The sequence below is a fragment of the Pristiophorus japonicus genome, chromosome 20, assembly GCF_044704955.1.
Source record: "Pristiophorus japonicus isolate sPriJap1 chromosome 20, sPriJap1.hap1, whole genome shotgun sequence".
NCBI lineage: Eukaryota > Metazoa > Chordata > Chondrichthyes > Pristiophoridae > Pristiophorus > Pristiophorus japonicus.
The window spans coordinates 75,444,089-75,458,615 of NC_091996.1; the positions used below are offsets into that span (position 1 = coordinate 75,444,089).

At 46.2% G+C, this 14,527-nt stretch overlaps 1 pseudogene; it reads right to left on the reverse strand.

The window, feature by feature from the left end:
• LOC139232775 (zinc finger protein 229-like) overlaps positions 1 to 14,527 on the reverse strand; it is a 103,395-nt pseudogene that overhangs the window by 66,343 nt on the left and 22,525 nt on the right.

Genomic DNA, 14,527 nt, shown 5'->3' on the forward strand with positions numbered 1-14,527 from the left:
TTTTGCTGGTGTGGATAACTTCTTCACCTCCCTCCTTATGTGATCGGCAAGGTGGGTTATGTTTTCTGAACTATCAGGAATGTAAGTGCAACATTGAGATCCTATCAGGGCACACGTTCCCCCTTTCTCAGCTAACAGGTAATCGAGGGCCATTCGGTTTTGTAATGCTACGGTCCTTATCGCTACCATTTCAGCTGTGATGCCCTCCAGAGCCTCAGCAGTGTGGTTAGCTACCTGTTCCAATATCGTTTCTTTGAATCCATCTAACAGTCTCAGTTAGGGTCAGTGGAACGGTGCGCAAAGGAATTCCCCCTTTGGAATGTATAGGGATATGTATGTAAAAAGGTGTTTACATGGAGCTCTCGCCTTTGTCTTCCTTCCCGTGCGCCAAAACTGTCATATATCAACACTATTATGCAGACAGTGGCATACAGACACAGTCTCATCTTATAAATAGTCCAATTATTTAGCTGATAAAGAGTTCTGTTTTCCCGTTTCCCTTCTTCAGGTCTCCGTCAGTGTATTTGGCTGTCTTACGGGTAAAAGTTCAAACTGATCCTCCTTCAACTGCCTTGTTCAGCTATGGGGAAGAAGAGATCTGGACCAGAAACAGGAATTAGACTAACCAGCAAAATTTGTTTAAATGGTGATGAGCTTGCAGTGGTGCAGGTGAACCCAGGCACTTTTCCCCTCAACCTTGGCTGCAGTGGGGGTAGTGAGTGACACCTAAAAAGGCCCCTCCCATTGTGGCTCTAATCCCTTCCGAATCCATACTTCCCTGGTGCCACGAGGGACAATTCGGGTAAAACTGGGAGGTCGAGGTGAGCATCTTGAACCTGGTTGTGAACTAGTCGCAGAGCCTGAGTCAGAGAAAGAACATAGGTGGTCATCAGTCTAGCTGAGATCTCATATCTAGGAACAATTTCCCTCATTAACACCTTAACAACAGTCTGAGTCTTATTGTCCAGGTTAGGGTAGGCTTCAATCCATCTGCTAAACACATCTACTATTACTAACACATATTTGTAACACTGAACTTTTTGCAACTCAATGTAGTCCAACTGAAATGTCTCAAAGGGACCTTCGGGTAGGGGAATTTTACCCCAATCACAGGGGACTCCCTTCCCTGGATTATGTTGCTTTCCAACCAGGCAACGACTACTGATATTCTGGGTGAGCGCCTGGAGTCTAGGGTGCCACCAAGTAGCCAAAAGCGTATCACTTGTTGCCCTTGCTCCACAATGAGTAGCAAAATGCAGACATTCTATAACCCATGAAGCCAACTCGTCAGACATGCAAGTCTGTTCCGCGGGAGTGGTCCAGAGTTTAGAAACATTGTCATAAATACATGCATAATATTTCCACAACAGTTTATCTTTTTCAGGAGCGTCCTCCTGTGCTTTTATAACATCTTGGATGGTTGGCATTGGTTTTTCCGAGGCTAACTTATCCTTCGCAGGATTTTTAGTCTGACTCATAATTTTGGGCACTACCATCTGTTGGTCACGAGAGGCCTGTTTGGCCTCTTGGTCAGGACAACGATTCCCTATATCAACCAGAGAATTTCCAGTAGTATGGGCGGTACATTTGACAATGGCAATGTGTTTGGGGAACATGAGGGCTTGTAACAATCAGATACTAACTGATTGAGATATCTCATTCCCCTGTGAGGTTAGGAATCCCCTATTTTTCCATAATTGTCCGAAATCATGGACCACCCCAAAGACATACCTAGAGTCAGTATAGATATTGACTTTGAGATCTTTGGCCAAGATACAGGCTTGGGTGAGGGCGAATAGTTCAGCTTGTTGAGCAAATAGGCGGTTTCAAAAGCGGCAGATTCCAAGACCTGATTCTTCTGGTTTACTATGGCGTATCCTGAGATTCGTGTATCTTCTGGATTAATAGAAGTACTTCCGTCAACATACATAAACAATCATGACTGGGTTCTTCCTCATCTTGGGGTGGCTCAGTAAGAAAACAGGCCGGATTAATTGCAGTACAGTGCCGAAAGGTCAGTTTAGGATTGCCTGTGATTTCAGTGGGTTCTGTCGGATTGCCCTGCACTGGGATCTCAATCGGATCAATGGGCGTATAACCCACTTGGGAGGGGTTCTCTGCCCACACATGAGGATCCACATAGTCAGGTATGCCGGAGCCAGTATGATGCTGTAGAGTCCTTAAGACCTTCTCGGGGTCCCCATGAAATTGGACTGTTCGGCCATGTTTTACGATTTGCACATCCCGGCTGGTAGGGTCAGCCTCATCTATGGCCTTGCGTACCATAATTCCCAAATCTTTAGCATGGTGAGGGGCTAATACTTCACGAGCAATATGCGGTGCTATTGTTGGGGGCTGTTTCCACAGATTCTTATCCACTTCCACAAAATCTGCCTCTCTTTCCAGTTCAGTCACTCTAGCCCTTAATAGAATTCCCTTCACTTCCCCTTCGTGATCCTGATAAAAGTTCTGCAGGTCCGGATTCTTTCCACTGGGATCGTATGCTAGGGTCACGTGATAGGGTGCCTGTGGCAGGTCCAGAGACCACCACTGAGGGGTTCTAGTGGTATAATACTGCCGCTTAAGGGTTTCCTGTTTTACAATAATCTCCATACTCCAAATGCAACTGGAATTTGCAAAGGAGGTCTCTAGCCATCAAGTTACAGTCCAGATTGGTTGTGATAACAACTCGATGTTCCACCGATTCTTCCTGGTAACCCATTTTAACCGGTTCTGACACTGGGAATGTCGAGATTTGTCCCAGGAATCATGAAAGTTCCTGTGTTTCAGTAGAGGCAGGGAGTTTAAGCTTTGATTGTACAGAAGACATGAAGGCTCCCATATCTATCAAAAAGGGTTGCCACTCATTCAGAATGGGTTCGTCGTCCGGGGAGGATCCCTGTACAATCAAGCTGCGTAGTCAATTGGGGGACAATTGACCAAAGGGGTTGTTCTGGGAGAAGTTAGTGTAAGATCCTCCTCTCCCCCCTTGCCCCCCTCATCATCCTCCTCTTCCTTTTCCATGCTGACGGTAGGGGCAATTTTTATTCCAATGTCCTTCCTGCCCACAATTAAAACAGTCAATTCCTCTTACCCAGTCCCGGCCTCTTCCCATACCATGCCGGGGACAATAGGGAGGTTTATTAGCAGGGCTCGGGCCGTTTGGTTGTTTAGTATAACTGTATCCTTGCTTATCCATCCAATCCTGTATGCAACACTACGGTTCTATTGATCCTTCCTCCCGAGATGGCTCTTCCTTTCTAGTCACATATTCAGTCTTGACCCGGGTTGGGGGCGCACCTCCCCCCTCCCCTTTCTTTTCCTGCCAATAATATCTAACTGTCCTCTCCATCTGTCCGGATAGCGTGAGCAATCAAATAGTTGTTTGAAGATCACAGACATCTAATATAGAGGTGGTCTGCAGCTTGTTGTGCATCAGGGCTTGGCATTGGTCTGACAGGGAATTGGTGTCGGGACTTTGGGATCTTGGAAATCATTTCTAGGCCGGAGGATGTTTCAGAGCTGTCTGACTGCTTGACAGTTCTGCGTCTCGATCGGCGGGGGTGTTTGCTATGTCTTTCACAACTTGAACTGGTAGATTGACTAGAAAATTTACGGGACTGTTTGTGATGTCGAGATATAGTTCTGCCCTTTCGAGTGTGAGATCTGGTCCTTTCGGCTATATTGCTTGTAAACTGGGGATCCGAATCGCTATCAGAGGATGAGTAGTCAGTTCGGGTTTGTTGCTTTAGTAGTATGGGGTTATTTTTAACTCCTCTTTTTACTGGAGTGTTAGGTGGAGGGTGTTGGGAAGAGGACTGGAGCAAGAGGCCAGGGGGTGCGGGAGGTGCCGTTGGGCGCTGAGTCAGTGGCCACTCATCAATTTCATCATCAGCCTCAGTTAACACAATGCCAGCCATTTTAACTCGTAGTTGATCAATACCTTTCTCAGAGGTCCCAGAGGATCTCTTAGCAAGTTTCTCGTGCGCACATTCTTTCTTTAAGACGTCTACAGTTTTAACATGTGTTCCCTCTGTCAATGAAAGTCCTAATTTAATAGCATTTGTTTGCCAACTCGCTAGAAGTGATGCATCTTTTAATTTCTGACAATAATGTCGCCAGGTTGCAATTAAATTTTTATCCCCTTTTCCTCGTCCCCTTCTCCAAATTAATCCCTGTGCTCTTTTTGCTACCGCTACGGTTCTAGTGTCACCTAGAGGCCACTGGTCATCCCCTAATAATTTATTCAGGGCTCCTGATAATTTTCTAAAGTCTTCAGCTCTTTCAGGGAATTCCTCACATAACTTTTGTAGTGGACTATCCGCATCCGTGGTTTTGTCTAACTGATTACCCATTTTCACGCTGCTCCTCGTATTACTGTGTCGCTACGCGTTCGTGTCGTCGTGCAATTTAAACAAACTTAAAAATAGACACAGACTTTACAGAAACTAACACTGACTTTAACTAACTCCAAATAACCAAACTTTACTAATGCTAACACTTACCCGCGTCGCCGCGCGGTTCACGTCGCCGCGCGATACTTAAAACTCCCACGTCGCCTCGCAGTTCACGTCGCCGCGCAATCCGCATTGCCTCGCAGTTCACGTCGCCACGCAATCCGCGTCGACCCATGGCTCGCATCGCCGCGCGAGCTAAGATACTTAAAACTTTAAAAGATAAACAAGGACTTCTAACACTTACCCGCGTCGCCGCGCGGTTCGCGTCGCCGTGCGATTTAGGATACTTAAAACTTTACTTAAAACTCTAAACACTTAAGACTTACTGACATTAGCACTGACTTTCGCGATTCGCGTTGCTGCGCCTCTGCATCACTACGCGTCGGCGTCACTGCGCGTTTATGTACTGCGCGTTCGTTTTCCTGCGCGTTCGCTTCGGCCCTTCTCCTCTCGGCCGCACGCTCGCACCGCTGCGCGTCTCGCGTTGTTTGTGCGTCTGCGCGTTCGCGTCGGCCCTACCTTCCGAGTTGCGGGGGTTTTTAAATTCAATCAGAGCCTAGACGGGCCAAGTGATATACAAGGTCGACGTCGTACCTGAGTTGAACACCTATCCTCTATTTAAATCCCCATTTTATTCCCTGTGAGCCTAATTTTCTAATTTTGATCTCATGAGCCTCAATTAATTTCTTTCAGTTTCCAAATTTCCCTATCCTTTCGCGTTACTGCGCAGTTTAAATTCAATCAGTCAATGAAAGCCCTAATTTAATGGAGTTTTTCTGCCAACTGGACAGGAGTGATTTATTTTACTGCAGTGGAATTTTTTTCATAATTTAAAATCTCAGAACATTTTTTTCTTTCAGCACCTATTTAGTACGTAACTTTTTTTTATAACTAGAGAGAAGTCTGGCACGTAGGCTGTGGACTGCTTTTCGTTATCTCAATTGTTCCAGCCTCAAGGTCGTGTTATTTAATATAATTTTTTTTTTAAATCCTTTTGAATCCATCTCAGTTGTTTTGCTGTGCCTTCTCTGAATGTTTGTTTTCTTTCAACAAGTTTTTCGTTTTTTTTTAAACCACCGGGACCATGTAATTTTTTTCTCTTTTTTTCAACAAACCTATCCTTTGTGCATTTCCTGGCTCCGTAACTTAACATCCGAATATACGTAATTCAATAAGGTTCACACTCTTAAACTTCCCACATACAGGACAACACTACGAAGGGTTAAAACAAACTTTCATTCTGTTTGAGATAAAACAAACCACAACTCCCCGGCTTTTTTTTTCAGTAAAAATCACAGAAGCATTTCTCATTTAAACAGACATTCACTAGAGTCTCTTTTCTTTCCTATTAATTTTTTGGATCCATGATTGATCATCTATCCCTATCTAGCTCTAACTATAACCTATCTTTCCAAGTCGCCGCTTGGTTTGCGTCACCGCACAATTTCCCTATCTCTATCCCTATTCTAAGTTTGAAAGGTATTCACCAGATTGTCCTGGATCTCGTTCAGACACTACCTGAGAACCAGCGAGTGGCTAAACTTTCCTCAGACTTTTGAAACCGGGGGAAACTGGAGCAGTATTGAAATCATACTCACTCCAGTGGCCACTTTCCCCTCGTCTCGTCCAAGGCTAGTCTGGCTCTTAATTTGCAAGTTTTCGGCAGTCGTCCGTTGAGATCCCACTTCTGACACCAAATGTAAATTCCTGGATTCTTTTACCTCAATCTGGTTCAGTAAAATTACTGAGTCGAATACCTCTTGTGCTTTGAACAAAGCAGTCTTTATTACCGGCCAGTAAGACCTATCAGACAGAAGATATACTCTCTGGATAGAGCGTACACACTCCCTACGGATAGGTGAAGTTACATCGTAAAGCGTTAACAGTTATACAGTTTAGAAATCAGATAACAAAATACAAATGGATTGACAGTCTAACTCAGCCACTCATTAGTCAATCTATATGAGATGTTTTTCTTGAAAGCTCAAGCATTGCCTCTAAATGTTCCAATCTAATGGTGTGACTACTAATTGAGACCTTGCAATTCTGCAGATTTATTTTATGTTACAATTAGATGTTATTGGCAGGATTAGTGACTTGAAACCTTGAGACAGACTGTTAGTTATGCTGATGTTGCACTATTTGCAATCTGACATTCTCCCAGCTATTCTTCCATGGCTTATACATTTTCATATATCCCGTTTACCTTACTGTCCTTAATTCCATATATTCCGTTCAGATATCCACATGGTGACCATTGTACATCAGCCACCACACGGGCTTGACAGAGCTAGGTCTTGGTCCAATGGCAAGGGTTAACCAAGACAACTGGAGACCAGCTCTGCTGCATGGACCTAGTGAAAACACACGTATCGCAGTGTGGGCTGGCCCATGCTGCCCCTGGGCCCACGCCTTTTCTGGGCCCCGAACTCACGCCCTTCCTGGGCCCCGATCACGTCGCTCTGCAATCTCTCGCTGTTCCTGCGCCCCAACCTCGCCGTTCCTGCTCTACCTGCCCACACTCCAATCTAGAAATCTATCTATCTCCCTCTTAAATATATTCAGTGACTTGGCCTCCACATCCCTCTGTGGTAGAGAATTCCACAGGTTTGCCACCCTCTGAGTGAAAGAATTTCTCCTCATCTCAGTCCTAAATTTCCTATCCCGTATCCTGAGACTGTGACACCTTGTTCTAGATTTCCCAGCCAGGGAAACATCCTCCCCACATCCAGTCTGTCCAACCCAATCAGAATTTTATAAGTTTCAATGAGATCCCCTCATTCATCTAAACTCTAGTGAATACAGTCGACCCAATCTCTCCTCATATGACAGTCCTGCCATCCCAGGAATCAGTCTGGTGAACCTTTGCTGCACTCCCTGTATGGCAAGTATATCCTTTCTTGGGTAAGGAGACCAAAACTGTGCACAATACTCCAGGTGCGGTCTCACTAAGGCATCATCATCGGCAGTTCCTCGGAATGGAAGAAGACTTGCTTCCACTCCTGAAGTGAGTTCTTTGGTGGCTGAACAGTCCAATACGAGAGCCACAGACTTTGTCACAGATGGGGCAGAACCTCTTTCTTAGTCCTACCGATGTCATTGGTACCTACGTGTACCACGACAACTGGATCCTCCCCCTCCCACTCCCAGTTCTTCTCCAGCCCGGGGGAGACACCAGGTAGGCAACACAGCCTTCGGGACGCACGCTCTCGGCTGCAGAGAACCCTATCTATTCCCCCTAACTATACTGTCCCCTACTACAACCACCTGCCTCTTTACTGCCCGCACTTGAATGGCTTTCTGCACCACAGTGCCTTGGTCAGTCTGCTTGTCCACACCACAGTTTGTACACTTGTCCTCAAGGGTTGCAAGAACCTCAAATCTATTGGACAAGTGCAGGGACTGAGACTCCTGCAATACTACCTCCTGGATCCCCTTACCTGCTTCACTCTCAGTCACACCCTCCTGTCCCTGACCACGTGTCAATTCTAAAGTATTTAATCTAGAGTGTGTGGTTGCCTCCTGGAACAAAAAGTCCAGGTAACTTTCTCCCTCCTGATGTCTCACAATAACTGTAGCTCGGACTCCGGTCCTCAACTCGGAGCCGAAGTTCGTTGAGCCGCAGACACTTACCGCAGATGTAGTCGCCCTGGCCCAAAATGTCCAGAAGCTCCCACATATTGCAGCAGCAACACGTTTTCCCATTAGTTATTTAATTAATTAGTTAATCAAGTATTTACCCTATATAGTTTATTAAGTTAGTTAAACAAATAAAAGTTAGTTTTAAAAATTTAGTTATATGCTAGATGTTGATAAAGAAAAACTTAGTCCACAATCACTTACCTGTGATGTCACACAGCAGAGTTCTCCTCGCCCAGAGCCGTGCGATCTCCTGGGAGAGGCAAAAAAACAGATTTAAAAACCCAGGCCAATTGGTGAAAAAATCTGGGAAAATTCCCCTCCGACCCACCCAGGCGATGGAAACTAGTCCAGGGGATCTCACTGGCCGTATGCAGTCCCTCTCCGACCCACCCAGGTGATGGAAACTAGTCCAGGAGATCACACTGTGGCCGTATGCTGTGGTCTGCTCTGGTTTTTATCCCCAACACTCTGGCCTCTCTGACCTTTCTCGAACTCCGGCCATGACCATTTCAAGTCGGCCCATCATTCCTTTTGTCTCTCTAATCTCTCCTGCCTCCCACCCTATCACAGCCCTTCCCTTTTGTTCTTTCTTCCCCTCCCCCTCTCAGTGCTTCTTAAGAATGTGTTCTTGTTGAACATTCGCCAGTTGTGACAAAGGATCATCGACCTGAACCATTCATCCTGTTTCTCCATAGATGCTGCCTGACCCGCTGAGATTTCCAGCATTCTCTGTTTCTATTTCCTTTTTGAAATCCATGTTGACTATGCATTATTATATTTTTGGATTCTTGATGTTTTTCTATTTTTTCTGATGGTAGGGATTCCATTATTTTTCCTACTACCGATGTTAAGCTGACTGGTCTATCGATCCCTGCAAATATTGTGTCTCCTTTCTAAAATATCGGAATAACGTTGGCTATCTGCCAGTCCTCTGGCACTACACCTTTTCTAAAATAATTCAATATGTGTAATCATGCTTCTGGTAATTCTCCTCAAGGATCACACTGGCCATCTGCTGCGGCCACGGGAGATCGTTGAGGCTCGGGCCTTTATATAGATCATCTCCGAACTCCCATCAGTCACAGTCGGAGAGCGGGAGATGGCTGATGGGAGGGAGTTTGGAGGAGAGGCCTATAAAGGCCTATCAGTCACAGTTGGGGAGCGGGAGATCGCTGAGGCTCGGAAGTTCAGAGGAGAGGCCTATAAAGGCCCATCAGTCACAATCGGGGAGCGGGAGATTGTTGAGGCCTACAAAAGGCCCGTCAGTCCGGGGAGCAGCAGTGTTGTCGGGAGGTGGAGCGGGAAATCGCTGAGCCCAGCCAGTGAAGCTGCAGCAGAGAGAGAAGGCAAAAAATAAGTAGAAAGAAATCGAAAGGTGATGTCACAGCCAAGGGGGTAAGTGATTGGCTGCTGATTGGTAAGTTCTTTTTCTTTTTCTTTTTTCTTTATAGTAAGTAACCTTTTAGCATTGGTGTTGCCAAATTAAGTTAATCTAAGGATTAAGTAATGACAGGAGAGCTCGGACAAGTGTTATGCTCCTTCTGTAATATGTAGGAAGTCGGGGACGCTTCCAGTGTCCCTGACGACTACATATGTGGGAAGTGCATCCGCCTGCAGCACTTGACAGACCGCATTGCGGCACTGGAGCTGCGGGTAGATTTACTCTGGAGCATCCACGATGCTGAGAGTGACGTGAATAGCACGTTTAGTGAGTTGGCCACACCGCAGGTAAAGGGTCCACAGCCAGATAGTAAATGGGTGACCAGCAGGAAGAGCAGTGCAAGGAAGGTAGTGCAGGGGTCCCCTGCGGTCATCCCCCTGAAAAACAGATACACCGCTTTGGGTACTGTTGAGGGGGATGACTCATTAGAGGAGAGCAGCAGCAGCCAAGTTCATGGCATCATGGGTGGCTCTGCTGCACAGGAGGGCAGGCAAAAGAGTGGGAGAGCTATAGTGATCGGGGATTCTATTGTAAGGGGAATAGATAGAAGTTTCTGTGGCAACAACCGAGACTCCAGGATGGTATGTTGCCTCCCTGTTGCAAGGGTCAAGGATGTCTCTGAGCGGGTGCAGGACATTTTGAAGAGTGAGGGTGAACAGCCAGTTGTCGTGGTGCATATAGGTACCAAAGATATATAGGTTTAAAAAAATGGGATGAGGTCCTACAAGACGAATTTAGGGAGATGGGAGCTAAATTTAAAAGTAGGACCTCAAAAGTAGTAATCTCAGGATTGCTACCAGTGCCACGTGCTAGTCAGAGTAGGAATTGCAGCATAGCTCAGATGAACACATGGCTTGAGGAGTGGTGCAGCAGGGAGGGATTCAAATTTCTGGGACATTGGAACCAGTTCTAGGGGAGGTGGGACCAGTACAAACCGGACGGTCTGCACTGCGCAGGACTGGAACCAATGTCCTAGGGGGAGTGTTTGCTAGTGCTGTTGGGGAGGGGTTAAACTAATGGGCAGTGGATGGGAACCTATGCAGGGAGATGGGGGGGGGGGGGGGGGAAGTAGAATGGGGGCAGAAGCAAAAGATAGAAAGAAGAAAAGTAAAAGTGGAGGGCAGTGAAACCCAAGGCAAAAATCAAAGGGCCACATTACAGCAAAATTCTATAGGTGCAAAGTGTGTTTAAAAAGACAAGCCTGAAGGCTCTGTACCTCAATGCGAGGAGTATTCAGAATAAGGTGAATGAATTAACTGCACAGATAGCAGTTAACGGATATGATGTAATTGGAATCACGGAGACATGGCTCGAGGGTGACCAAGGCTGGGAACTCAACATTTAGGAAGGATAGACACAAAGGAAAAGGAGGTGGGGTGGTGTTGCTGGTTAAAGAGGAAATTAACGCAATAGTAAGGAAGGACATTAGCTTGGATGATGTGGAATCTGTATGGGTGGAGCTACGGAATACCAAAGGACAGAAAAAGCTAGTGGGATTTGTGTACAGACCACCAAACAATAGTAGTGAGGTTGGGGACAGCATAAAACAAGAAATAAGGGATGTGTGCAATAAAGGTACAGCAGTTATCATGGGCGACTTTAATTTACATATAGATTGGGTTAACCAAACTAGTAGCAATGTGGTACAGGAGGATTTCCTGGAGTGTATTCGGGATGGTTTTCTTGACCAATATATGGAGGAACCGACTAGAGAGCTGGCCATCCTAGACTGTGTGATGTGTAATGAGAAGGGACTAATTAGCAATCTTGTTGTGCGAGATTCCTTGGGGTAGAATTCGTTATTAAAATGGAGAGTGACACAGTTAATTCAGAGACTAGAGTCCTGAACTTCAGGAAAGGTAACTTTGATGGTATGAGACGTGAATTGGCTAGAATAGACTGGTGAGTGATACTTAAAGGGTTGACGGTGGATAGGCAATGGCAAACATTTAACGAACACATGGATAAACATCAACAATTGTACATCCCTGTTTGGAGTAAAAATAAAACTGGAAAGGTGGCTAATGAGGGAAATTTAAGGATAGTGTTAAAGCCAAGGAAGAGGCATATAAATTGGCCAGAAAAAGCAGCAAACCTGAGGACTGGGAGAATTTTGTAATACAGCAGAGATGGACAAAGGGTTTAATTAGGAGGGGGAAAATAGAGTATGAGGAAGCTTGCTGGGAACATAAAAACTGACTGCAAAAGCTTCTATAGATATGTGAAGAGAAAAAGATTAGTGAAAACAAATGTAGGTCCCTTGCAGTCAGATTCAGGTGACTTTATAATGGCGGACCAGTGAAACAAATACTTTGGTTCTGTCTTCACGAAGGAAGACACGAATAACCTTCTGGCAATACGAGGGGACCAAGGGTCTAGAGGGAAAGAGGAACTGAAGGAAATCCTTATTAGTGGGCAATTGTGTTAGGGAAATTGATGGGATTGAAGGCCGATAAATCCCCAGGACCTGATAGTCTGCATCCTAGAGTACTTAAGGAAGTAGCCCTAGAAATAGTGGATGCATTGGTGATCATTTTCCAACAGTCTATTGACTCTGGATCGGTTCCTATGGACTGGAGGGTAGCTAATGTAACAGCACTTTTTAAGAAAGGAGGGAGAGAGAAAACGGATAATTATCGACCAGTTAGCCTGGCATCAGTAGTGGGAAAAATGTTGGAATCAATTATTAAAGATGAAATTGCAGCGCCTTTGGAAAGTAGTGACGGGATCGCTCCAAGTCACCATGGATTTATGAAAGGGAAATCCTGCTTGACAAATCTTTTAGAATTTTTTGAGGATATAACTGGTAGAGTTGACAAGGGAGAACCAGTGGATGTGGTGTATTTGGACTTTCAAAAGGCTTTTGACAAGGTCTCACGCAAGAGATTGGTGTGCAAAATTGAAGCACATGTATTGGGGCTAATGTACTGACGTGGATAGAGAACTGGTTGGCAGACAGGAAGCAGCGAGTCTGGATAAACGGGTCCTTTTCAGAATGGCAGGCAGTGACAAGTGGGGTGCCGTAAGGCTCAGTTCTGGGACACTAGCTATTTACAATATACATTAATGATTTGGATGAGGGAATTGAGTGTAATATCTCCAACTTTGCAGATGACACTAAGCTGGATGGCAGTGTGAGCTGTGAGGAGGACGCTAAAAGGCTGCAGGGTGACTTGGACAGGTTCGGTGAGTGGGCAAACGTGTGGCAGATGCAGTATAATGTGGATAAATGTGAGGTTATCCACTTTGGTGGCAAAAACACAAAGGCAGAATATTATCTAAATGGCGGCAGATTAGGAAAAGGGGAGGTGCAACGAGACCTGGGTGTCATGGTACATCAGTCATTGAAAATATTGTGTTCCTAACACAGATGAGGCTGCACACAGGGAGGTTAAAGTAACAGTGACCTCAGTCTTTAATAAGACACTCCAGAGTGAGAGTGAGGAACAGGCCTTGGGGGCCGGCTCATATACAGTGCTCCCAAGGGATGTTGGGATCCCTTGGGACTTCAGGGGATGAGTTTCCTGATGGTGGAACATCAGAGTGTATGCTTTACAGATACACAACATCACTCTCCCCCCACAAAGTCAAAGTGAAAACTATTTACAAGGTGAGGCAGTCGGGAGCCTTTCTTTCCCTGATGGACTGCCTCGGTACAAATGTCTGTTGTGGTGTGTTGGCTGTGCCCTCGCTGGGCTGGCGTGTTGTTGGCCCTGCAGGGCTGCTAGGTGAGCCTGGGCTGTTGGGCGTGATGGGTTCGATTTCCTGGTCCGACGTGGTGTCGTTGATCCTTTGGGTGTGTGTTGTGGGCTCAAAAGGTGGTGTCTGCTGTGGGTTGTTCAGGGCAGTCTGTGAACTGCAGCCTCGTTTGGTCCAGGTGCTTTCTGCAAATTTGTCCATTGTCTAGTTTGACTACAAACACGCTATTCCCTTCTTTAGCTATCACCGTGCCCGCGATCCACTTGGGACCATGTCCATAGTTTAGCACATACACATGGTCATTCAGATCAATTCCCTGTGACACAGTGGCGCGACCATAGTTTACATTTTGTTGCTGCCGCCTGCTCTCTACCTGATCATGCAGGTTCGGGTGAACCAGCGATAATCTGGTTTTAAGTGTCCTTTTCATGAGTAGCTCAGTTTGGGGCACCCCTGTGAGCGAGTGGGGTCTCATGCAGTAGCTGAGCAGTACTCCAGACAGGCGGGTTTGGAGTGAGCCTCCTGTGACTCATTTAAGGCTCTGTTTGATGGTTTGTACTGCCCGCTCTGCCTGCCCATTGGAGGCTGGTTTAAACGGGGCCGAGGTGACATGTTTGATCCCATTGCGGGTCATGAATTCTTTAAATTCGGCACTAGTGAAACATGGCCCGTTGTCACTGACCAGTATGTCAGGCAGGCTGTGGGTGGCAAACATGGCCCTCAGGCTTTCAATGGTGGCGGTGGCAGTGCTTCCCAACATTAATTCACATTCAATACATTTTGAAAAAGCATCCAACACCACCAGGAACATTTTACCGAGAAACAGGCCCGCATAGTCGACATGGATCCTCGACCATGGTCTGGAGGGCCAGGACCACAAACTTAGTGGTGCCTCTCTGGGCACGTTGCTCAACTGAGCACACACGTTGCATTGCCGTACACAGGACTCTAAGTCAGAGTCGATACTGGGCTACCACACGTGGAATCTGGCTATCGCTTTCATCATTACTCTACCCGGGTGTGTGCTGTGGAGATCCGAGATGAACATCCTCCTGCCCTTTTTTTGGTAGCACTACGTGGTTACCCCACAACAGGCAGTCTGCCTGAATGGACAGCTCGTCCTTTCGCCGCTGGAACGGCTTGATTGTCTCTTGCATTTCAACGGGGATGGTGGCCCAGCTCCCATGCAGTACATAGTTTTTTTACTAGGGACAGAAGAGGATCTTGGCTGGTCCAAGTCCTAATCTAGCGGGCCGTGACAGGTGATTTATCATTTTCAAACGCTTCC